General features: G+C 52.8%; 2 non-coding genes and 33 pseudogenes across 2 annotated transcripts; all 35 read right to left on the bottom strand.

Annotated features, from left to right (window-relative positions):
• Positions 1-220: 220 nt before the first annotated feature.
• Positions 221-339, bottom strand: LOC135590073 (5S ribosomal RNA). Its single transcript, XR_010477480.1, has one exon. It is a non-coding gene; the product is annotated as a 5S ribosomal RNA (ribosomal RNA).
• A 758-nt stretch (positions 340-1,097) lies between these two features.
• Positions 1,098-1,208, bottom strand: LOC135591774 (5S ribosomal RNA; annotated as a pseudogene).
• A 544-nt stretch (positions 1,209-1,752) lies between these two features.
• On the bottom strand, positions 1,753-1,863 carry LOC135591380 (5S ribosomal RNA; annotated as a pseudogene).
• Positions 1,864-2,407: 544 nt separating this feature from the next.
• Positions 2,408-2,518, bottom strand: LOC135591600 (5S ribosomal RNA; annotated as a pseudogene).
• A 544-nt stretch (positions 2,519-3,062) lies between these two features.
• Positions 3,063-3,173, bottom strand: LOC135591599 (5S ribosomal RNA; annotated as a pseudogene).
• A 544-nt stretch (positions 3,174-3,717) lies between these two features.
• Positions 3,718-3,828, bottom strand: LOC135591379 (5S ribosomal RNA; annotated as a pseudogene).
• Positions 3,829-4,372: 544 nt separating this feature from the next.
• On the bottom strand, positions 4,373-4,483 carry LOC135591598 (5S ribosomal RNA; annotated as a pseudogene).
• A 544-nt stretch (positions 4,484-5,027) lies between these two features.
• LOC135591378 (5S ribosomal RNA) lies at positions 5,028-5,138 on the bottom strand (annotated as a pseudogene).
• A 544-nt stretch (positions 5,139-5,682) lies between these two features.
• LOC135591597 (5S ribosomal RNA) lies at positions 5,683-5,793 on the bottom strand (annotated as a pseudogene).
• A 544-nt stretch (positions 5,794-6,337) lies between these two features.
• LOC135591377 (5S ribosomal RNA) lies at positions 6,338-6,448 on the bottom strand (annotated as a pseudogene).
• Positions 6,449-6,990: 542 nt separating this feature from the next.
• Positions 6,991-7,101, bottom strand: LOC135591595 (5S ribosomal RNA; annotated as a pseudogene).
• A 543-nt stretch (positions 7,102-7,644) lies between these two features.
• On the bottom strand, positions 7,645-7,755 carry LOC135591375 (5S ribosomal RNA; annotated as a pseudogene).
• A 544-nt stretch (positions 7,756-8,299) lies between these two features.
• LOC135591297 (5S ribosomal RNA) lies at positions 8,300-8,410 on the bottom strand (annotated as a pseudogene).
• A 758-nt stretch (positions 8,411-9,168) lies between these two features.
• Positions 9,169-9,287, bottom strand: LOC135590446 (5S ribosomal RNA). The gene has a single exon (XR_010477854.1). It is a non-coding gene; the product is annotated as a 5S ribosomal RNA (ribosomal RNA).
• A 544-nt stretch (positions 9,288-9,831) lies between these two features.
• Positions 9,832-9,942, bottom strand: LOC135591296 (5S ribosomal RNA; annotated as a pseudogene).
• A 544-nt stretch (positions 9,943-10,486) lies between these two features.
• LOC135591540 (5S ribosomal RNA) lies at positions 10,487-10,597 on the bottom strand (annotated as a pseudogene).
• Positions 10,598-11,141: 544 nt separating this feature from the next.
• On the bottom strand, positions 11,142-11,252 carry LOC135591295 (5S ribosomal RNA; annotated as a pseudogene).
• A 544-nt stretch (positions 11,253-11,796) lies between these two features.
• On the bottom strand, positions 11,797-11,907 carry LOC135591294 (5S ribosomal RNA; annotated as a pseudogene).
• Positions 11,908-12,451: 544 nt separating this feature from the next.
• On the bottom strand, positions 12,452-12,562 carry LOC135591293 (5S ribosomal RNA; annotated as a pseudogene).
• Positions 12,563-13,106: 544 nt separating this feature from the next.
• On the bottom strand, positions 13,107-13,217 carry LOC135591292 (5S ribosomal RNA; annotated as a pseudogene).
• A 544-nt stretch (positions 13,218-13,761) lies between these two features.
• On the bottom strand, positions 13,762-13,872 carry LOC135591678 (5S ribosomal RNA; annotated as a pseudogene).
• Positions 13,873-14,416: 544 nt separating this feature from the next.
• On the bottom strand, positions 14,417-14,527 carry LOC135591725 (5S ribosomal RNA; annotated as a pseudogene).
• A 544-nt stretch (positions 14,528-15,071) lies between these two features.
• Positions 15,072-15,182, bottom strand: LOC135591291 (5S ribosomal RNA; annotated as a pseudogene).
• A 544-nt stretch (positions 15,183-15,726) lies between these two features.
• LOC135591290 (5S ribosomal RNA) lies at positions 15,727-15,837 on the bottom strand (annotated as a pseudogene).
• A 544-nt stretch (positions 15,838-16,381) lies between these two features.
• On the bottom strand, positions 16,382-16,492 carry LOC135591677 (5S ribosomal RNA; annotated as a pseudogene).
• A 544-nt stretch (positions 16,493-17,036) lies between these two features.
• On the bottom strand, positions 17,037-17,147 carry LOC135591289 (5S ribosomal RNA; annotated as a pseudogene).
• Positions 17,148-17,691: 544 nt separating this feature from the next.
• Positions 17,692-17,802, bottom strand: LOC135591286 (5S ribosomal RNA; annotated as a pseudogene).
• Positions 17,803-18,346: 544 nt separating this feature from the next.
• Positions 18,347-18,457, bottom strand: LOC135591549 (5S ribosomal RNA; annotated as a pseudogene).
• Positions 18,458-19,001: 544 nt separating this feature from the next.
• Positions 19,002-19,112, bottom strand: LOC135591554 (5S ribosomal RNA; annotated as a pseudogene).
• Positions 19,113-19,656: 544 nt separating this feature from the next.
• On the bottom strand, positions 19,657-19,767 carry LOC135591635 (5S ribosomal RNA; annotated as a pseudogene).
• A 544-nt stretch (positions 19,768-20,311) lies between these two features.
• LOC135591676 (5S ribosomal RNA) lies at positions 20,312-20,422 on the bottom strand (annotated as a pseudogene).
• Positions 20,423-20,966: 544 nt separating this feature from the next.
• On the bottom strand, positions 20,967-21,077 carry LOC135591285 (5S ribosomal RNA; annotated as a pseudogene).
• Positions 21,078-21,621: 544 nt separating this feature from the next.
• LOC135591284 (5S ribosomal RNA) lies at positions 21,622-21,732 on the bottom strand (annotated as a pseudogene).
• A 544-nt stretch (positions 21,733-22,276) lies between these two features.
• LOC135591675 (5S ribosomal RNA) lies at positions 22,277-22,387 on the bottom strand (annotated as a pseudogene).
• A 544-nt stretch (positions 22,388-22,931) lies between these two features.
• LOC135591689 (5S ribosomal RNA) lies at positions 22,932-23,042 on the bottom strand (annotated as a pseudogene).
• Between the last annotated feature and the right edge of the window lie 20 nt (positions 23,043-23,062).

The raw sequence follows: 23,062 nt of genomic DNA, 5'->3' as shown, positions 1-23,062 counted from the left end.
CAAAAAGGAGTGCAACACGAGGACTTCCCAGGGGGTCACCCATCCTAGAACCATGTCTGGTCATTGTATGTTTTATGAAGAAATTTTTAGATGATGATTTCATTATTCTCCTGCTATATATATGTTAATGACATATTTATTGTTAGCCATAATGCTGGAAAAATTGAAAAGCTTAAAAGAAAGTTTTAAGTAAGTCTTTTGGCCGCTCGGGGCGCAAAAAGGAGTGCAACACAAGGACTTCCCAGGGGCTCACCCATCCTAGTACTACTCTCGCCCAAGCAGGCTTAACTTCGGAGTTCTGATGGGATCCGGTGCTTTAGTGCTGGTATGATCGCACTCGTTTTGTGTGCGTCGTCCCTCGCCTTTGTGCACGTCGCGGACGGCGCATCGACGACCGGAGCCCCGAAACCTCTCGAACGATCTCGGAATCGCCATTGTCGGATCCCTCCGATGCCCACGAGGCCGACCGCGTACCGGACACGGCAAGCGCTCGCCGAAACCATCGGGACTTTCTCGAACGAACTCGGAATCGCTATTGCGGCCCCATTCCGGAAAGCTCTCTCCGAGCCCCACGAGACTGACTGCGTAGCGGTCACGGCAAATTCCGAGGCCCAAAACCATCGCCTCGGAGGTCGACGGGAGAGGTTTTGGCCGCTCGGGGCGCAAAAAGGAGTGCAACACGAGGACTTCCCAGGGGGTCACCCATCCAAGAACCATGTCTGGTCATTGTATGTTTTATGAAGAAATTTTTAGATGATGATTTCTTTATTCTCCTGCTATATATATGTTAATGACATATTTATTGTTGGCCATAATGCTGGAAAAATTGAAAAGCTTAAAAGAGAGTTTTAAGTAAGTCTTTTGGCCGCTCGGGGCGCAAAAAGTAGTGCAACACGAGGACTTCCCAGGGGGTCACCCATCCTAGAACTATGTTTGGTCATTGTATGTTTTATGAAGAAATTTTTAGATGATGATTTCATTATTCTCCTGCTATATATATGTTAATGACATATTTATTGTTGGCCATAATGCTGGAAAAATTGAAAAGCTTAAAAGAGAGTTTTAAGTAAGTCTTTTGGCCGCTCGGGGCGCAAAAAGGAGTGCAACACGAGGACTTCCCAGGGTGTCACCCATCCTAGTACTACTCTCGCCCAAACACGCTTAACTTCGGAGTTCTGATGGGATCCGGGGCTAGTATGATCGCAATCGTTTTGTGTACGTCGTCCCTCGCCTTTGTGCACGTCGCGGACGGCGCATCGACGACCGGAGCCCCGAAACCTCTCGAACGATCTCGGAATCGCCATTGTCGGATCCCTCCGATGCCCACGAGGCCGACCGTGTACCGGACACGGCAAGCGCGCGCCGAAACCATCGGGACTTTCTCGAACGAACTCGGAATCGCTATTGCGGCCCCATTCCGGAAAGCTCTCTCCGAGCCCCACGAGACTGACTGCGTAGCGGTCACGGCAAATTCCGAGGCCCAAAACCATCGCCTCGGAGGTCGACGGGAGAGGTTTTGGCCGCTCGGGGCACAAAAAGGAGTGCAACACGAGGACTTCCCAGGGGGTCACCCATCCTAGAACCATGTCTGGTCATTGTATGTTTTATGAAGCAATTTTTAGATGATGATTTCATTATTCTCCTGCTATATATATGTTAATGACATATTTATTGTTGGCCATAATGCTGGAAAAATTGAAAAGCTTAAAAGAGAGTTTTAAGTAAGTCTTTTGGCCGCTCGGGGCGCAAAAAGGAGTGCAACACGAGGACTTCCCAGGGGGTCACCCATCCTAGTACTACTCTCGCCCAAGCACGCTTAACTTCGGAGTTCTGATGGGATCCGGTGCTGGTATGATCGCACCCGTTTTGTGTGCGTCGTCCCTCGCCTTTGTGCACGTCGCGAACGGCGCATCGACGACCGGAGCCCCGAAACCTCTCGAACGATCTCGGAATCGCCATTGTCGGATCCCTCCGATGCCCACGAGGCCGACCGCGTACCGGACACGGCAAGCGCGCGCCGAAACCATCGGGACTTTCTCGAACGAACTCGGAATCGCTATTGCGGCCCCATTCCGGAAAGCTCTCTCCGAGCCCCACGAGACTGACTGCGTAGCGGTCACGGCAAATTCCGAGGCCCAAAACCATCGCCTCGGAGGTCGATGGGAGAGGTTTTGGCCGCTCGGGGCACAAAAAGGAGTGCAACACGAGGACTTCCCAGGGGGTCACCCATCCTAGAACTATGTCTGGTCATTGTATGTTTTATGAAGAAATTTTTAGATGATGATTTCATTATTCTCCTGCTATATATATGTTAATGACATATTTATTGTTGGCCATAATGCTGGAAAAATTGAAAAGCTTAAAAGAGAGTTTTAAGTAAGTCTTTTGGCCGCTCGGGGCGCAAAAAGGAGTGCAACACGAGGACTTCCCAGGGGGTCACCCATCCTAGTACTACTCTCGCCCAAGCACGCTTAACTTCGGAGTTCTGATGGGATCCGGTGCTTGTATGATCGCACTCGTTTTGTGTGCGTCGTCCCTCGCCTTTGTGCACGTCGCGGACGGCGCATCGACGACCGGAGCCCCGAAACCTCTCGAACGATCTCGGAATCGCCATTGTCGGATCCCTCCGATGCCCACGAGGCCGACCGCGTACCGGACACGGCAAGCGCGCGCCGAAACCATCGGGACTTTCTCGAACGAACTCGTAATCGCTATTGCGGCCCCATTCCGGAAAGCTCTCTCCGAGCCCCACGAGACTGACTGCGTAGCGGTCACGGCATATTCCGAGGCCCAAAACCATCGCCTCGGAGGTCGACGGGAGAGGTTTTGGCCGCTCGGGGCGCAAAAAGGAGTGCAACACGAGGACTTCCCAGGGGGTCACCCATCCAAGAACCATGTCTGGTCATTGTATGTTTTATGAAGAAATTTTTAGATGATGATTTCTTTATTCTCCTGCTATATATATGTTAATGACATATTTATTGTTGGCCATAATGCTGGAAAAATTGAAAAGCTTAAAAGAGAGTTTTAAGTAAGTCTTTTGGCCGCTCGGGGCGCAAAAAGGAGTGCAACACGAGGACTTCCCAGGGGGTCACCCATCCTAGTACTACTCTCGCCCAAGCACGCTTAACTTCGGAGTTCTGATGGGATCCGGTGCTTGTATGATCGCACTCGTTTTGTGTGCGTCGTCCCTCACCTTTGTGCACGTCGCGGACGGCGCATCGACGACCGGAGCCCCGAAAGCTCTCGAACGATCTCGGAATCGCCATTGTCGGATCCCTCCGATGCCCACGAGGCCGACCGCGTACCGGACACGGCAAGCGCGCGCCGAAACCATCGGGACTTTCTCGAACGAACTCGGAATCGCTATTGCGGCCCCATTCCGGAAAGCTCTCTCCGAGCCCCACGAGACTGACTGCGTAGCGGTCACGGCAAATTCCGAGGCCCAAAACCATCGCCTCGGAGGTCGACGGGAGAGGTTTTGGCCGCTCGGGGCACAAAAAGGAGTGCAACACGAGGACTTCCCAGGGGGTCAACCATCCTAGAACCATGTCTGGTCATTGTATGTTTTATGAAGCAATTTTTAGATGATGATTTCATTATTCTCCTGCTATATATATGTTAATGACATATTTATTGTTGGCCATAATGCTGGAAAAATTAAAAAGCTTAAAAGAGAGTTTTAAGTAAGTCTTTTGGCCGCTCGGGGCGCAAAAAGGAGTGCAACACGAGGACTTCCCAGGGGGTCACCCATCCTAGTACTACTCTCGCCCAAGCACGCTTAACTTCGGAGTTCTGATGGGATCCGGTGCTGGTATGATCGCACCCGTTTTGTGTGCGTCGTCCCTCGCCTTTGTGCACGTCGCGAACGGCGCATCGACGACCGGAGCCCCGAAACCTCTCGAACGATCTCGGAATCGCCATTGTCGGATCCCTCCGATGCCCACGAGGCCGACCGCGTACCGGACACGGCAAGCGCGCGCCGAAACCATCGGGACTTTCTCGAACGAACTCGGAATCGCTATTGCGGCCCCATTCCGGAAAGCTCTCTCCGAGCCCCACGAGACTGACTGCGTAGCGGTCACGGCAAATTCCGAGGCCCAAAACCATCGCCTCGGAGGTCGACGGGAGAGGTTTTGGCCGCTCGGGGCGCAAAAAGGAGTGCAACACGAGGACTTCCCAGGGGGTCACCCATCCAAGAACCATGTCTGGTCATTGTATGTTTTATGAAAAAATTTTTAGATGATGATTTCATTATTCTCCTGCTATATATATGTTAATGACATATTTATTGTTGGCCATAATGCTGGAAAAATTGAAAAGCTTAAAAAAGAGTTTTAAGTAAGTCTTTTGGCCGCTCGGGGCGCAAAAAGGAGTGCAACACGAGGACTTCCCAGGGGGTCACCCATCCTAGTACTACTCTCGCCCAAGCACGCTTAACTTCGGAGTTCTGATGGGATCCGGTGCTTGTATGATCGCACTCGTTTTGTGTGCGTCGTCCCTCGCCTTTGTGCACGTCGCGGACGGCGCATCGACGACCGGAGCCCCGAAAGCTCTCGAACGATCTCGGAATCGCCATTGTCGGATCCCTCCGATGCCCACGAGGCCGACCGCGTACCGGACATGGCAAGCGCGCGCCGAAACCATCGGGACTTTCTCGAACGAACTTGGAATCGCTATTGCGGCCCCATTCCGGAAAGCTCTCTCCGAGCCCCACGAGACTGACTGCGTAGCGGTCACGGCAAATTCCGAGGCCCAAAACCATCGCCTCGGAGGTCGACGGGAGAGGTTTTGGCCGCTCGGGGCACAAAAAGGAGTGCAACACGAGGACTTCCCAGGGGGTCACCCATCCTAGAACCATGTCTGGTCATTGTATGTTTTATGAAGCAATTTTTAGATGATGATTTCATTATTCTCCTGCTATATATATGTTAATGACATATTTATTGTTGGCCATAATGCTGGAAAAATTGAAAAGCTTAAAAGAGAGTTTTAAGTAAGTCTTTTGGCCGCTCGGGGCGCAAAAAGGAGTGCAACACGAGGACTTCCCAGGGGGTCACCCATCCTAGTACTACTCTCGCCCAAGCACGCTTAACTTCGGAGTTCTGATGGGATCCGGTGCTGGTATGATCGCACCCGTTTTGTGTGCGTCGTCCCTCGCCTTTGTGCACGTCGCGAACGGCGCATCGACGACCGGAGCCCCGAAACCTCTCGAACGATCTCGGAATCGCCATTGTCGGATCCCTCCGATGCCCACGAGGCCGACCGCGTACCGGACACGGCAAGCGCGCGCCGAAACCATCGGGACTTTCTCGAACGAACTCGGAATCGCTATTGCGGCCCCATTCCGGAAAGCTCTCTCTGAGCCCCACGAGACTGACTGCGTAGCGGTCACGGCAAATTCCGAGGCCCAAAACCATCGCCTCGGAGGTCGACGGGAGAGGTTTTGGCCGCTCGGGGCGCAAAAAGGAGTGCAACACGAGGACTTCCCAGGGGGTCACCCATCCAAAAACCATGTCTGGTCATTGTATGTTTTATGAAAAAATTTTTAGATGATGATTTCATTATTCTCATGCTATATATATGTTAATGACATATTTATTGTTGGCCATAATGCTGGAAAAATTGAAAAGCTTAAAAGAGAGTTTTAAGTAAGTCTTTTGGCCGCTCGGGGCGCAAAAAGGAGTGCAACACGAGGACTTCCCAGGGGGTCACCCATCCTAGTACTACTCTCGCCCAAGCACGCTTAACTTCGGAGTTCTGATGGGATCCGGTGCTTGTATGATCGCACTCGTTTTGTGTGCGTCGTCCCTCGCCTTTGTGCACGTCGCGGACGGCGCATCGACGACCGGAGCCCCGAAAGCTCTCGAACGATCTCGGAATCGCCATTGTCGGATCCCTCCGATGCCCACGAGGCCGACCGCGTACCGGACACGGCAAGCGCGCGCCGAAACCATCGGGACTTTCTCGAACGAACTCGGAATCGCTATTGCGGCCCCATTCCGGAAAGCTCTCTCCGAGCCCCACGAGACTGACTGCGTAGCGGTCACGGCAAATTCCGAGGCCCAAAACCATCGCCTCGGAGGTCGACGGGAGAGGTTTTGGCCGCTCGGGGCACAAAAAGGAGTGCAACACGAGGACTTCCCAGGGGGTCACCCATCCTAGAACCATGTCTGGTCATTGTATGTTTTATGAAGCAATTTTTAGATGATGATTTCATTATTCTCCTGCTATATATATGTTAATGACATATTTATTGTTGGCCATAATGCTGGAAAAATTGAAAAGCTTAAAAGAGAGTTTTAAGTAAGTCTTTTGGCCGCTCGGGGCGCAAAAAGGAGTGCAACACGAGGACTTCCCAGGGGGTCACCCATCCTAGTACTACTCTCGCCCAAGCACGCTTAACTTCGGAGTTCTGATGGGATCCGGTGCTGGTATGATCGCACCCGTTTTGTGTGCGTCGTCCCTCGCCTTTGTGCACGTCGCGAACGGCGCATCGACGACCGGAGCCCCGAAACCTCTCGAACGATCTCGGAATCGCCATTGTCGGATCCCTCCGATGCCCACGAGGCCGACCGCGTACCGGACACGGCAAGCGCGCCGAAACCATCGGGACTTTCTCGAACGAACTCGGAATCGCTATTGCGGCCCCATTCCGGAAAGCTCTCTCCGAGCCCCACGAGACTGACAGCGTAGCGGTCACGGCAAATTCCGAGGCCCAAAACCATCGCCTCGGAGGTCGACGGGAGAGGTTTTGGCCGCTCGGGGCGCAAAAAGGAGTGCAACACGAGGACTTCCCAGGGGGTCACCCATCCAAGAACCATGTCTGGTCATTGTATGTTTTATGAAAAAATTTTTAGATGATGATTTCATTATTCTCCTGCTATATATATGTTAATGACATATTTATTGTTGGCCATAATGCTGGAAAAATTGAAAAGCTTAAAAGAGAGTTTTAAGTAAGTCTTTTGGCCGCTCGGGGCGCAAAAAGGAGTGCAACACGAGGACTTCCCAGGGGGTCACCCATCCTAGTACTACTCTCGCCCAAGCACGCTTAACTTCGGAGTTCTGATGGGATCCGGTGCTTGTATGATCGCACTCGTTTTGTGTGCGTCGTCCCTCGCCTTTGTGCACGTCGCGGACGGCGCATCGACGACCGGAGCCCCGAAAGCTCTCGAACGATCTCGGAATCGCCATTGTCGGATCCCTCCGATGCCCACGAGGCCGACCGCGTACCGGACACGGAAAGCGCGCGCCGAAACCATCGGGACTTTCTCGAACGAACTCGGAATCGCTATTGCGGCCCCATTCCGGAAAGCTCTCTCCGAGCCCCACGAGACTGACTGCGTAGCGGTCACGGCAAATTCCGAGGCCAAAACCATCGCCTCGGAGGTCGACGGGAGAGGTTTTGGCCGCTCGGGGCACAAAAAGGAGTGCAACACGAGGACTTCCCAGGGGGTCACCCATCCTAGAACCATGTCTGGTCATTGTATGTTTTATGAAGCAATTTTTAGATGATGATTTCATTATTCTCCTGCTATATATATGTTAATGACATATTTATTGTTGGCCATAATGCTGGAAAAATTGAAAAGCTTAAAAGAGAGTTTTAAGTAAGTCTTTTGGCCGCTCGGGGCGCAAAAAGGAGTGCAACACGAGGACTTCCCAGGGGGTCACCCATCCTAGTACTACTCTCGCCCAAGCACGCTTAACTTCGGAGTTCTGATGGGATCCGGTGCTGGTATGATCGCACCCGTTTTGTGTGCGTCGTCCCTCGCCTTTGTGCACGTCCCGAACGGCGCATCGACGACCGGAGCCCCGAAACCTCTCGAACGATCTCGGAATCGCCATTGTCGGATCCCTCCGATGCCCACGAGGCCGACCGCGTACCGGACACGGCAAGCGCGCGCCGAAACCATCGGGACTTTCTCGAACGAACTCGGAATCGCTATTGCGGCCCCATTCCGGAAAGCTCTCTCCGAGCCCCACGAGACTGACTGCGTAGCGGTCACGGCAAATTCCGAGGCCCAAAACCATCGCCTCGGAGGTCGACGGGAGAGGTTTTGGCCGCTCGGGGCACAAAAAGGAGTGCAACACGAGGACTTCCCAGGGGGTCACCCATCCTAGAACTATGTCTGGTCATTGTATGTTTTATGAAGAAATTTTTAGATGATGATTTCATTATTCTCCTGCTATATATATGTTAATGACATATTTATTGTTGGCCATAATGCTGGAAAAATTGAAAAGCTTAAAAGAGAGTTTTAAGTAAGTCTTTTGGCCGCTCGGGGCGCAAAAAGGAGTGCAACACGAGGACTTCCCAGGGGGTCACCCATCCTAGTACTACTCTCGCCCAAGCACGCTTAACTTCGGAGTTCTGATGGGATCCGGTGCTGGTATGATCGCACTCGTTTTGTGTGCGTCGTCCCTCGCCTTTGTGCACGTCGCGGACGGCGCATCGACGACCGGAGCCCCGAAACCTCTCGAACGATCTCGGAATCGCCATTGTCGGATCCCTCCGATGCCCACGAGGCCGACCGCGTACCGGACACGGCAAGCGCGCGCCGAAACCTTCGGGACTTTCTCGAACGAACTCGGAATCGCTATTGCGGCCCCATTCCGGAAAGCTCTCTCCGAGCCCCACGAGACTGACTGCGTAGCGGTCACGGCAAATTCCGAGGCCCAAAACCATCGCCTCGGAGGTCGACGGGAGAGGTTTTGGCCGCTCGGGGCGCAAAAAGGAGTGCAACACGAGGACTTCCCAGGGGGTCACCCATCCTAGAACCATGTCTGGTCATTGTATGTTTTATGAAGAAATTTTTAGATGATGATTTCATTATTCTCCTGCTATATATATGTTAATGACATATTTATTGTTGGCCATAATGCTGGAAAAATTGAAAAGCTTAAAAGCGAGTTTTAAGTAAGTCTTTTGGCCGCTCGGGGCGCAAAAAGGAGTGCAACACGAGGACTTCCCTGGGGGTCACCCATCCTAGAACCATGTCTGGTCATTATATGTTTTATGAAGAAATTTTTAGATGATGATTTCATTATTCTCCTGCTATATATATGTTAATGACATATTTATTGTTGGCCATAATGCTGGAAAAATTGAAAAACTTAAAAGAGAGTTTTAAGTAAGTCTTTTGGCCGCTCGGGGCGCAGAAAGGAGTGCAACACGAGGACTTCCCAGGGGGTCACCCATCCTAGTACTACTCTCGCACAAGCAGGCTTAACTTCGGAGTTCTGATGGGATTCGGTGCTTTAGTGCTGGTATGATCGCACTCATTTTGTGTGCGTCGTCCCTCGCCTTTGTGCACGTCGCGGACGGCGCATCGACGACCAGAGCCCCGAAACCTCTCGAACGATCTCGGAATCGCCATTGTCGGATCCCTCCGATGCCCACGAGGCCGACCGCGTACCGGACACGGCAAGCGCGCGCCGAAACCATCGGGACTTTCTCGAACGAACTCGGAATCGCTATTGCGGCCCCATTCCGGAAAGCTCTCTCCGAGCCCCACGAGACTGACTGCGTAGCGGTCACGGCAAATTCCGAGGCCCAAAACCATCGCCTCGGAGGTCGACGGGAGAGGTTTTGGCCGCTCGGGGCGCAAAAAGGAGTGCAACACGAGGACTTCCCAGGGGGTCACCCATCCTAGAACCATGTCTGGTCATTGTATGTTTTATGAAGAAATTTTTAGATGATGATTTCATTATTCTCCTGCTATATATATGTTAATGACATATTTATTGTTGGCCATAATGCTCGAAAAATTGAAAAGCTTTAAAGAGAGTTTTAAGTAAGTCTTTTGGCCGCTCGGGGCGCAAAAAGGAGTGCAACACGAGGACTTCCCAGGGGGTCACCCATCCTAGTACTACTCTCGCCCAAGCACGCTTAACTTCGGAGTTCTGATGGGATCCGGTGCTGGTATGATCGCACTCGTTTTGTGTGCGTCGTCCCTCGCCTTTGTCCACGTCGCGGACGGCGCATCGACGACCGGAGCTCCGAAACCTCTCGAACGATCTCGGAATCGCCATTGTCGGATCCCTCCGATGCCCACGAGGCCGACCGCGTACCGGACACGGCAAGCGCGCGCCGAAACCATCGGGACTTTCTCGAACGAACTCGGAATCGCTATTGCGGCCCCATTACGGAAAGCTCTCTCCGAGCCCCACGAGACTGACAGCGTAGCGGTCACGGCAAATTCCGAGGCCCAAAACCATCGCCTCGGAGGTCGACGGGAGAGGTTTTGGCCGCTCAGGGCGCAAAAAGGAGTGCAACACGAGGACTTCCCAGGGGGTCACCCATCCTAGAACCATGTCTGGTCATTGTATGTTTTATGAAGAAATTTTTAGATGATGATTTCATTATTCTCCTGCTATATATATATTAATGACATATTTATTGTTGGCCATAATGCTCGAAAAATTGAAAAGCTTTAAAGAGAGTTTTAAGTAAGTCTTTTGGCCGCTCGGGGCGCAAAAATGAGTGCAACACGAGGACTTCCCAGGGGGTCACCCAGCCTAGTACTACTCTCGCCCAAGCACGCTTAACTTCGGAGTTCTAATGGGATCCGGTGCTGGTATGATCGCACTCGTTTTGTGTGCGTCGTCCCTCGCCTTTGTGCACGTCGCGGACGGCGCATCGACGACCGGAGCCCCGAAACCTCTCGAACGATCTCGGAATCGCCATTGTCGGATCCCTCCGATGCCCACGAGGCCGACCGCGTACCGGACACAGCAAGCGCGCGCCGAAACCATCGGGACTTTCTCGAACGAACTCGGAATCGCTATTGCGGCCCCATTCCGGAAAGCTCTCTCCGAGCCCCACGAGACTGACTGCGTAGCGGTCATGGCAAATTCCGAGGCCCAAAACCATCGCCTCGGAGGTCGACGGGAGAGGTTTTGGCCGCTCGGGGCGCAAAAAGGAGTGCAACACGAGGACTTCCCACGGGGTCACCCATCCTAGAACCATGTCTGGTCATTGTATGTTTTATGAAGAAATTTTTAGATGATGATTTCATTATTCTCCTGCTATATATATGTTAATGACATATTTATTGTTGGCCATAATGCTGGAAAAATTGAAAAGCTTAAAAGAGAGTTTCAAGTAAGTCTTTTGGCCGCTCGGGGCGCAAAAAGGAGTGCAACACGAGGACTTCCCAGGGGGTCACCCATCCTAGTACTACTCTCGCCCAAGCACGCTTAACTTCGGAGTTCTGATGGGATCCGGTGCTGGTATGATCGCACTCGTTTTGTGTGCGTCGTCCCTCGCCTTTGTGCACGTCGCGGAAGGCGCATCGACGACCGGAGCCCCGAAACCTCTCGAACGATCTCGGAATCGCCATTGTCGGATCCCTCCGATGCCCACGAGGCCGACCGCGTACCGGACACGGCAAGCGCGCGCCGAAACCATCGGGACTTTCTCGAACGAACTCGGAATCGCTATTGCGGCCCCATTCCGGAAAGCTCTCTCCGAGCCCCACGAGACTGACTGCGTAGCGGTCATGGCAAATTCCGAGGCCCAAAACCATCGCCTCGGAGTTCGACGGGAGGGGTTTTGGCCGCTCGGGGCGCAAAAAGGAGTGCAACACGAGGACTTCCCACGGGGTCACCCATCCTAGAACCATGTCTGGTCATTGTATGTTTTATGAAGAAATTTTTAGATGATGATTTCATTATTCTCCTGCTATATATATGTTAATGACATATTTATTGTTGGCCATAATGCTCGAAAAATTGAAAAGCTTTAAAGAGAGTTTTAAGTAAGTCTTTTGGCCGCTCGGGGCGCAAAAAGGAGTGCAACACGAGGACTTCCCAGGGGGTCACCCATCCTAGTACTACTCTCGCCCAAGCACGCTTAACTTCGGAGTTCTGATGGGATCCGGTGCTGGTATGATCGCACTCGTTTTGTGTGCGTCGTCCCTCGCCTTTGTGCACGTCGCGGACGGCGCATCGACGACCGGAGCCCCGAAACCTCTCGAACGATCTCGGAATCGCCATTGTCGGATCCCTCCGATGCCCACGAGGCCGACCGCGTACCGGACACGGCAAGCGCGCGCCGAAACAATCGGGACTTTCTCGAACGAACTCGGAATCGCTATTGCGGCCCCATTCCGGAAAGCTCTCTCCGAGCCCCACGAGACTGACTGCGTAGCGGTCACGGCAAATTCCGAGGCCCAAAACCATCGCCTCGGAGGTCGACGGGAGAGGTTTTGGCTGCTCGGGGCGCAAAAAGGAGTGCAACACGAGGACTTCCCAGGGGGTCACCCATCCTAGAACCATGTCTGGTCATTGTATGTTTTATGAAGAAATTTTTAGATGATGATTTCATTATTCTCCTGCTATATATATGTTAATGACATATTTATTGTTGGCCATAATGCTGGAAAAATTGAAAAGCTTAAAAGAGAGTTTTAAGTAAGTCTTTTGGCCGCTCGGGGCGCAAAAAGGAGTGCAACACGAGGACTTCCCAGGGGGTCACCCATCCTAGTACTACTCTCGCCCAAGCACGCTTAACTTCGGAGTTCTGATGGGATCCGGTGCTGGTATGATCGCACTCGTTTTGTGTGCGTCGTCCCTCGCCTTTGTGCACGTCGCGGACGGCGCATCGACGACCGGAGCCCCGAAACCTCTCGAATGATCTCGGAATCGTCATTGTCGGATCCATCCGATGCCCACGAGGTCTACCGCGTACCGGACACGGCAAGCGCGCGCCGAAACCATCGGGACTTTCTCGAACGAACTCGGAATCGCTATTGCGGCCCCATTCCGGAAAGCTCTCTCCGAGCCCCACGAGACTGACTGCTTAGCGGTCACGGCAAATTCCGAGGCCCAAAACCATCGCCTAGGAGGTCGACGGGAGAGGTTTTGGCCGCTCGGGGCGCAAAAAGGAGTGCAACACGAGGACTTCCCAGGGGGTCACCCATCCTAGAACCATGTCTGGTCATTGTATGTTTTATGAAGAAATTTTTAGATGATGATTTCATTATTCTCCTGCTATATATATGTTAATGACATATTTATTGTTGGCCATAATGCTCGAAAAATTGAAAAGCTTTAAAGAGAGTTTTAAGTAAGTCTTTTGGCCGCTCGGGGCGCAAATAGGAGTGCAACACGAGGACTTCCCAGGGGGTCACCCATCCTAGTACTACTCTCGCCCAAGCACGCTTAACTTCGGAGTTCTGATGGGATCCGGTGCTGGTATGATCGCACTCGTTTTGTGTGCGTCGTCCCTCGCCTTTGTGCACGTCGCGGACGGCGCATCGACGACCGGAGCCCCGAAACCTCTCGAACGATCTCGGAATCGCCATTGTCGGATCCCTCCGATGCCCACGAGGCCGACCGCGTACCGGACACGGCAAGCGCGCGCCGAAACCATCGGGACTTTCTCGAACGAACTCTGAATTGCTATTGCGGCCCCATTCCGGAAAGCTCTCTCCGAGCCCCACGAGACTGACAGCGTAGCGGTCACGGCAAATTCCGAGGCCCAAAACCATCGCCTCGGAGGTCGACGGGAGAGGTTTTGGCCGCTCAGGGCGCAAAAAGGAGTGCAACACGAGGACTTCCCAGGGGGTCACCCATCCTAGAACCATGTCAGGTCATTGTATGTTTTATGAAGAAATTTTTAGATGATGATTTCATTATTCTCCTGCTATATATATGTTAATGACATATTTATTGTTGGCCATAATGCTGGAAAAATTGAAAAGCTTAAAAGAGAGTTTCAAGTAAGTCTTTTGGCCGCTCGGGGCGCAAAAAGGAGTGCAACACGAGGACTTCCCAGGGGGTCACCCATCCTAGTTCTACTCTCGCCCAAGCACGCTTAACTTCGGAGTTCTGATGGGATCCGGTGCTGGTATGATCGCACTCGTTTTGTGTGCGTCGTCCCTCGCCTTTGTGCACGTCGCGGACGGCGCATCGACGACCGGAGCCCCGAAACCTCTCGAACGATCTCGGAATCGCCATTGTCGGATCCCTCCGATGCCCACGAGGCCGACCGCGTACCGGACACGGCAAGCGCGTGCCGAAACCATCGGGACTTTCTCGAACGAACTCGGAATCGCTATTGCGGCCCCATTCCGGAAAGCTCTCTCCGAGCCCCACGAGACTGACTGCGTAGCGGTCATGGCAAATTCCGAGGCCCAAAACCATCGCCTCGGAGGTCGACGGGAGAGGTTTTGGCCGCTCGGGGCGCAAAAAGGAGTGCAACACGAGGACTTCCCACGGGGTCACCCATCCTAGAACCATGTCTGGTCATTGTATGTTTTATGAAGAAATTTTTAGATGATGATTTCATTATTCTCCTGCTAAATATATGTTAATGACATATTTATTGTTGGCCATAATGCTGGAAAAATTGAAAAGCTTAAAAGAGAGTTTCAAGTAAGTCTTTTGGCCGCTCGGGGCGCAAAAAGGAGTGCAACACGAGGACTTCCCAGGGGGTCACCCATCCTAGTTCTACTCTCGCCCAAGCACGCTTAACTTCAGAGTTCTGATGGGATCCGGTGCTGGTATGATCGCACTCGTTTTGTGTGCGTCGTCCCTTGCCTTTGTGCACGTCGCGGACGGCGCATCGATGACCGGAGCCCCGAAACCTCTCGAACGATCTCGGAATCGCCATTGTTGGATCCCTCCGATGCCCACGAGGCCGACCGCGTACCGGACACGGCAAGCGCGTGCCGAAACCATCGGGACTTTCTCGAACGAACTCGGAATCGCTATTGCGGCCCCATTCCGGAAAGCTCTCTCCGAGCCCCACGAGACTGACTGCGTAGCGGTCATGGCAAATTCCGAGGCCCAAAACCATCGCCTCGGAGGTCGACGGGAGAGGTTTTGGCGGCTCGGGGCGCAAAAAGGAGTGCAACACGAGGACTTCCCACGGGGTCACCCATCCTAGAACCATGTCTGGCTATTGTATGTTTTATGAAGAAATTTTTAGATAATGATTTCATTATTCTCCTGCTATATATATGTTAATGACATATTTATTGTTGGCCATAATGCTGGAAAAATTGAAAAGCTTAAAAGAGAGTTTCAAGTAAGTCTTTTGGCCGCTCGGGGCGCAAAAAGGAGTGCAACACGAGGACTTCCCAGGGGGTCACCCATCCTAGTACTACTCTCGCCCAAGCACGCTTAACTTCGGAGTTCTGATGGGATCCGGTGCTGGTATGATCGCACTCGTTTTGTGTGCGTCGTCCCTCGCCTTTGTGCACGTCGCGGAAGGCGCATCGACGACCGGAGCCCCGAAACCTCTCGAACGATCTCGGAATCGCCATTGTCGGATCCCTCCGATGCCCACGAGGCCGACTGCGTACCGGACACGGCAAGCGCGCGCCGAAACCATCGGGACTTTCTCGAACGAACTCGGAATCGCTATTGCGGCCCCATTCCGGAAAGCTCTCTCCGAGCCCCACGAGACTGACTGCGTAGCGGTCATGGCAAATTCCGAGGCCCAAAACCATCGCCTCGGAGTTCGACGGGAGAGGTTTTGGCCGCTCGGGGCGCAAAAAGGAGTGCAACACGAGGACTTCCCACGGGGTCACCCATCCTAGAACCATGTCTGGTCATTGTATGTTTTATGAAGAAATTTTTAGATGATGATTTCATTATTCTCCTGCTATATATATGTTAATGACATATTTATTGTTGGCCATAATGCTCGAAAAATTGAAAAGCTTTAAAGAGAGTTTTAAGTAAGTCTTTTGGCCGCTCGGGGCGCAAAAAGGAGTGCAACACGAGGACTTCCCAGGGGGTCACCCATCCTAGTACTACTCTCGCCCAAGCACGCTTAACTTCGGAGTTCTGATGGGATCCGGTGCTGGTATGATCGCACTCGTTTTGTGTGCGTCGTCCCTCGCCTTTGTGCACGTCGCGGACGGCGCATCGACGATCGGAGCCCCGAAACCTCTCGAACGATCTCGGAATCGCCATTGTCGGATCCCTCCGATGCCCACGAGGCCGACCGCGTACCGGACACGGCAAGCGCGCGCCGAAACAATCGGGACTTTCTCGAACGAACTCGGAATCGCTATTGCGGCCCCATTCCGGAAAGCTCTCTCCGAGCCCCACGAGACTGACTGCGTAGCGGTCACGGCAAATTCCGAGGCCCAAAACCATCGCCTCGGAGGTCGACGGGAGAGGTTTTGGCGGCTCGGGGCGCAAAAAGGAGTGCAACACGAGGACTTCCCAGGGGGTCACCCATCCTAGAACCATGTCTGGTCATTGTATGTTTTATGAAGAAATTTTTAGATGATGATTTCATTATTCTCCTGCTATATATATGTTAATGACATATTTATTGTTGGCCATAATGCTGGAAAAATTGAAAAGCTTAAAAGAGAGTTTCAAGTAAGTCTTTTGGCCGCTCGGGGCGCAAAAAGGAGTGCAACACGAGGACTTCCCAGGGGGTCACCCATCCTAGTTCTACTCTCGCCCAAGCACGCTTAACTTCGGAGTTCTGATGGGATCCGGTGCTGGTATGATCGCACTCGTTTTGTGTGCGTCGTCCCTCGCCTTTGTGCACGTCGCGGACGGCGCATCGACGACCGGAGCCCCGAAACCTCTCGAACGATCTCGGAATCGCCATTGTCGGATCCCTCCGATGCCCACGAGGCCGACCGCGTACCGGACACGGCAAGCGCGTGCCGAAACCATCGGGACTTTCTCGAACGAACTCGGAATCGCTATTGCGGCCCCATTCCGGAAAGCTCTCTCCGAGCCCCACGAGACTGACTGCGTAGCGGTCATGGCAAATTCCGAGGCCCAAAACCATCGCCTCGGAGGTCGACGGGAGAGGTTTTGGCCGCTCGGGGCGCAAAAAGGAGTGCAACACGAGGACTTCCCACGGGGTCACCCATCCTAGAACCATGTCTGGTCATTGTATGTTTTATGAAGAAATTTTTAGATGATGATTTCATTATTCTCCTGCTAAATATATGTTAATGACATATTTATTGTTGGCCATAATGCTCGAAAAATTGAAAAGCTTTAAAGAGAGTTTCAAGTAAGTCTTTTGGCCGCTCGGGGCGCAAAAAGGAGTGCAACACGAGGACTTCCCAGGGGGTCACCCATCCTAGTACTACTCTCGCCCAAGCACGCTTAACTTCGGAGTTCTGATGGGATCCGGTGCTGGTATGATCGCACTCGTTTTGTGTGCGTCGTCCCTCGCCTTTGTGCACGTCGCGGACGGCGCATCGACGACCGGAGCCCCGAAACCTCTCGAACGATCTCGGAATCGCCATTGTCGGATCCCTCCGATGCCCACGAGGCCGACCGCGTACCGGACACGGCAAGCGCGCGTCGAAACCATCGGGACTTTCTCGAACGAACTCGGAATTGCTATTGCGGCCCCATTCCGGAAAGCTCTCTCCGAGCCCCACGAGACTGACAGCGTAGCGGTCACGGCAAATTCCGAGGCCCAAAACCATCGCCTCGGAGGTCGACGGGAGAGGTTTTGGCCGCTCGGGGCGCAAAAAGGAGTGCAACACGAGGACTTCCCACGGGGTCACCCATCCTAGAACCATGTCTGGTCATTGTATGTTTTATGAAGAAATTTTTAGATGATGATTTCATTATTCTCCTGCTATATATATGTTAATGACATATTTATTGTTGGCCATAATGCTCGAAAAATTGAAAAGCTTTAAAGAGAGTTTTAAGTAAGTCTTTTGGCCGCTCGGGGCGCAAAAAGGAGTGCAACACGAGGACTTCCCAGGGGGTCACCCATCCTAGTACTACTCTCGCCCAAGCACGCTTAACTTCGGAGTTCTGATGGGATCCGGTGCTGGTATGATCGCACTCGTTTTGTGTGCGTCGTCCCTCGCCTTTGTGCACGTCGCGGAAGGCGCATCGACGACCGGAGCCCCGAAACCTCTCGAACGATCTCGGAATCGCCATTGTCGGATCCCTCCGATGCCCACGAGGCCGACCGCGTACCGGACATGGCAAGCGCGCGCCGAAACCATCGGGACTTTCTCGAACGAACTCGGAATCGCTATTGCGGCCCCATTCCGGAAAGCTCTCTCCGAGCCCCACGAGACTGACTGCGTAGCGGTCATGGCAAATTCCGAGGCCCAAAACCATCGCCTCGGAGTTCGACGGGAGAGGTTTTGGCCGCTCGGGGCGCAAAAAGGAGTGCAACACGAGGACTTCCCACGGGGTCACCCATCCTAGAACCATGTCTGGTCATTGTATGTTTTATGAAGAAATTTTTAGATGATGATTTCATTATTCTCCTCCTATATATATGTTAATGACATATTTATTGTTGGCCATAATGCTCGAAAAATTGAAAAGCTTTAAAGAGAGTTTTAAGTAAGTCTTTTGGCCGCTCGGGGCGCAAAAAGGAGTGCAACACGAGGACTTCCCAGGGGGTCACCCATCCTAGTACTACTCTCGCCTAAGCACGCTTAACTTCGGAGTTCTGATGGGATCCGGTGCTGGTATGATCGCACTCGTTTTGTGTGCGTCGTCCCTCGCCTTTGTGCACGTCGCGGAAGGCGCATCGACGACCGGAGCCCCGAAACCTCTCGAACGATCTCGGAATCGCCATTGTCGGATCCCTCCGATGCCCACGAGGCCGACCGCGTACCGGACACGGCAAGCGCGTGCCGAAACCATCGGGACTTTCTCGAACGAACTCGGAATCGCTATTGCGGCCCCATTCCGGAAAGCTCTCTCCGAGCCCCACGAGACTGACTGCGTAGCGGTCATGGCAAATTCCGAGGCCCAAAACCATCGCCTCGGAGTTCGACGGGAGAGGTTTTGGCCGCTCGGGGCGCAAAAAGGAGTGCAACACGAGGACTTCCCACGGGGTCACCCATCCTAGAACCATGTCTGGTCATTGTATGTTTTATGAAGAAATTTTTAGATGAAGATTTCATTATTCTCCTGCTATATATATGTTAATGACATATTTATTGTTGGCCATAATGCTCGAAAAATTGAAAAGCTTTAAAGAGAGTTTTAAGTAAGTCTTTTGGCCGCTCGGGGCGCAAAAAGGAGTGCAACACGAGGACTTCCCAGGGGGTCACCCATCCTAGTACTACTCTCGCCCAAGCACGCTTAACTTCGGAGTTCTGCTGGGATCCGGTGCTGGTATGATCGCACTCGTTTTGTGTGCGTCGTCCCTCGCCTTTGTGCACGTCGCGGACGGCGCATCGACGACCGGAGCCCCGAAACCTCTCGAACGATCTCGGAATCGCCATTGTCGGATCCCTCCGATGCCCACGAGGCCGACCGCGTACCGGACACGGCAAGCGCGCGCCGAAACAATCGGGACTTTCTCGAACGAACTCGGAATCGCTATTGCGGCCCCATTCCGGAAAGCTCTCTCCGAGCCCCACGAGACTGACTGCGTAGCGGTCACGGCAAATTCCGAGGCCCAAAACCATCGCCTCGGAGGTCGACGGGAGAGGTTTTGGCGGCTCGGGGCGCAAAAAGGAGTGCAACACGAGGATTTCCCAGGGGGTCACCCATCCTAGAACCATGTCTGGTCATTGTATGTTTTATGAAGAAATTTTTAGATGATGATTTCATTATTCTCCTGCTATATATATGTTAATGACATATTTATTGTTAGCCATAATGCTGGAAAAATTGAAAAGCTTAAAAGAGAGTTTTAAGTAAGTCTTTTGGCCGCTCGGGGCGCAAAAAGGAGTGCAACACGAGGACTTCCCAGGGGGTCACCCATCCTAGTACTGCTCTCGCCCAAGCACGCTTAACTTAGGAGTTCTGATGGGATCCGGTGCTGGTATGATCGCACTCGTTTTGTGTGCGTCGTCCCTCGCCTTTGTGCACGTCGCGGACGGCGCATCGACGACCGGAGCCCCGAAACCTCTCGAATGATCTCGGAATCGTCATTGTCGGATCCATCCGATGCCCACGAGGTCTACCGCGTACCGGACACGGCAAGCGCGCGCCGAAACCATCGGGACTTTCTCGAACGAACTCGGAATCGCTATTGCGGCCCCATTCCGGAAAGCTCTCTCCGAGCCCCACGAGACTGACTGCTTAGCGGTCACGGCAAATTCCGAGGCCCAAAACCATCGCCTCGGAGGTCGACGGGAGAGGTTTTGGCCGCTCGGGGCGCAAAAAGGAGTGCAACACGAGGACTTCCCAGGGGGTCACCCATCCTAGAACCATGTCTGGTCATTGTATGTTTTATGAAGAAATTTTTAGATGATGATTTCATTATTCTCCTGCTATATATATGTTAATGACATATTTATTGTTGGCCATAATGCTCGAAAAATTGAAAAGCTTTAAAGAGAGTTTTAAGTAAGTCTTTTGGCCGCTCGGGGCGCAAAAAGGAGTGCAACACGAGGACTTCCCAGGGGGTCACCCATCCTAGTTCTACTCTCGCCCAAGCACGCTTAACTTCGGAGTTCTGATGGGATCCGGTGCTGGTATGATCGCACTCGTTTTGTGTGCGTCGTCCCTCGCCTTTGTGCACGTCGCGGACGGCGCATCGACGACCGGAGCCCCGAAACCTCTCGAACGATCTTGGAATCGCCATTGTCGGATCCCTCCGATGCCCACGAGGCCGACCGCGTACCGGACACGGCAAGCGCGTGCCGAAACCATCGGGACTTTCTCGAACGAACTCGGAATCGCTATGGCGGCCCCATTCCGGAAAGCTCTCTCCGAGCCCCACGAGACTGACTGCGTAGCTGTCATGGCAAATTCCGAGGCCCAAAACCATCGCCTCGGAGGTCGACGGGAGAGGTTTTGGCCGCTCGGGGCGCAAAAAGGAGTGCAACACGAGGACTTCCCACGGGGTCACCCATCCTAGAACCATGTCTGGTCATTGTATGTTTTATGAAGAAATTTTTAGATGATGATTTCATTATTCTCCTGCTATATATATGTTAATGACATATTTATTGTTGGCCATAATGCTCGAAAAATTGAAAAGCTTTAAAGAGAGTTTTAAGTAAGTCTTTTGGCCGCTCGGGGCGCAAAAAGGAGTGCAACACGAGGACTTCCCAGGGGGTCACCCATCCTAGTACTACTCTCGCCCAAGCACGCTTAACTTCGGAGTTCTGATGGGATCCGGTGCTGGTATGATCGCACTCGTTTTGTGTGCGTCGTCCCTCGCCTTTGTGCACGTCGCGGACGGCGCATCGACGACCGGAGCCCCGAAACCTCTAGAACGATCTCGGAATCGCCATTGTCGGATCCCTCCGATGCCCACGAGGCCGACCGCGTACCGGACACGGCAAGCGCGCGTCGAAACCATCGGGACTTTCTCGAACGAACTCGGAATTGCTATTGCGGCCCCATTCCGGAAAGCTCTCTCCGAGCCCCACGAGACTGACAGCGTAGCGGTCACGGCAAATTCCGAGGCCCAAAACCATCGCCTCGGAGGTCGACGGGAGAGGTTTTGGCCGCTCGGGGCGCAAAAAGGAGTGCAACACGAGGACTTCCCACGGGGTCACCCATCCTAGAACCATGTCTGGTCATTGTATGTTTTATGAAGAAATTTTTAGATGATGATTTCATTTTTCTCCTGCTATATATATGTTAATGACATATTTATTGTTGGCCATAATGCTCGAAAAATTGAAAAGCTTTAAAGAGAGTTTTAAGTAAGTCTTTTGGCCGCTCGGGGCGCAAAAAGGAGTGCAACACGAGGACTTCCCAGGGGGTCACCCATCCTAGTACTACTCTCGCCCAAGCACGCTTAACTTCGGAGTTCTGATGGGATCCGGTGCTGGTATGATCGCACTCGTTTTGTGTGCGTCGTCCCTCGCCTTTGTGCACGTCGCGGACGGCGCATCGACGACCGGAGCCCCGAAACCTCTCGAACGATCTCGGAATCGCCATTGTCGGATCCCTCCGATGCCCACGAGGCCGACCGCGTACCGGACACGGCAAGCGCGCGCCGAAACCATCGGGACTTTCTCGAACGAACTCGGAATTGCTATTGCGGCCCCATTACGGAAAGCTCTCTCCGAGCCCCACGAGACTGACAGCGTAGCGGTCACGGCAAATTCCGAGGCCCAAAACCATCGCCTCGGAGGTCGACGGGAGAGGTTTTGGCCGCTCAGGGCGCAAAAAGGAGTGCAACACGAGGACTTCCCAAGGGGTCACCCATCCTAGAACCATGTCTGGTCATTGTATGTTTTATGAAGAAATTTTTAGATGATGATTTCATTATTCTCCTGCTATATATATGTTAATGACATATTTATTGTTGGCCATAATGCTGGAAAAATTGAAAAGCTTAAAAGAGAGTTTCAAGTAAGTCTTTTGGCCGCTCGGGGCGCAAAAAGGAGTGCAACACGAGGACTTCCCAGGGGGTCACCCATCCTAGTTCTACTCTCGCCCAAGCACGCTTAACTTCGGAGTTCTGATGGGATCCGGTGCTGGTATGATCGCACTCGTTTTGTGTGCGTCGTCCCTCGCCTTTGTGCACGTCGCGGACGGCGCATCGACGACCGGAGCCCCGAAACCTCTCGAACGATCTCGGAATCGCCATTGTCGGATCCCTCCGATGCCCACGAGGCCGACCGCGTACCGGACACGGCAAGCGCGTGCCGAAACCATCGGGACTTTCTCGAACGAACTCGGAATCGCTATTGCGGCCCCATTCCGGAAAGCTCTCTCCGAGCCCCACGAGACTGACTGCGTAGCGGTCATGGCAAATTCCGAGGCCCAAAACCATCGCCTCGGAGGTCGATGGGAGAGGTTTTGGCCGCTCGGGGCGCAAAAAGGAGTGCAACACGAGGACTTCCCACGGGGTCACCCATCCTAGAACCATGTCTGGTCATTGTATGTTTTATGAAGAAATTTTTAGATGATGATTTCATTATTCTCCTGCTATATATATGTTAATGACATATTTATTGTTGGCCATAATGCTCGAAAAATTGAAAAGCTTTAAAGAGAGTTTTAAGTAAGTCTTTTGGCCGCTCGGGGCGCAAAAAGGAGTGCAACATGAGGACTTCCTAGGGGGTCACCCATCCTAGTACTACTCTCGCCCAAGCACGCTTAACTTCGGAGTTCTGATGGGATCCGGTGCTGGTATGATCGCACTCGTTTTGTGTGCGTCGTCCCT

The sequence above is a fragment of the Musa acuminata genome, chromosome BXJ1-8 (genome assembly GCF_036884655.1).
Source record: "Musa acuminata AAA Group cultivar baxijiao chromosome BXJ1-8, Cavendish_Baxijiao_AAA, whole genome shotgun sequence".
NCBI lineage: Eukaryota > Viridiplantae > Streptophyta > Magnoliopsida > Zingiberales > Musaceae > Musa > Musa acuminata.
Note: the sequence above shows the minus strand (reverse complement) of the source record. Positions and strands in the feature narration are given on the sequence as shown.